The following is a 203-nucleotide window of genomic DNA, read 5'->3' as shown; positions in this document are numbered from 1 at the left end:
GCATCAGAGTGGCTGCAGGGCAGGTTTGCATCAGGGCTTTTGATCTGGTGGATCTTTCCCCCCAGAATGCTCATTGTGCTGCTGGGTTTGTTCTTCCTTGTGCCGGGGAGACTCTGGGAGAGCCCAGCTCTGTGTCGTCTGGGGAAAGTGTCCCTGTCAGGTCAATGAGGCGGGATGATGCAGCAGGGGAAGGAGCTTTGCTC

General features: G+C 57.1%; 1 protein-coding gene across 1 annotated transcript in view; it reads left to right on the top strand.

Moving 5' to 3' along the window:
- MYO18A (myosin XVIIIA) overlaps positions 1–203 on the top strand; it is a 50262-nt gene that overhangs the window by 1205 nt on the left and 48854 nt on the right.

This window comes from Chaetura pelagica, unplaced genomic scaffold (genome assembly GCF_000747805.2).
Source record: "Chaetura pelagica isolate M959 unplaced genomic scaffold, ChaPel_1.0 scaffold835, whole genome shotgun sequence".
Classification (NCBI taxonomy): Eukaryota; Metazoa; Chordata; class Aves; order Apodiformes; family Apodidae; genus Chaetura; species Chaetura pelagica.
The sequence above is the reverse complement of the archived record's forward strand: the minus strand, read 5'-3'. Positions and strand labels throughout refer to the sequence as shown.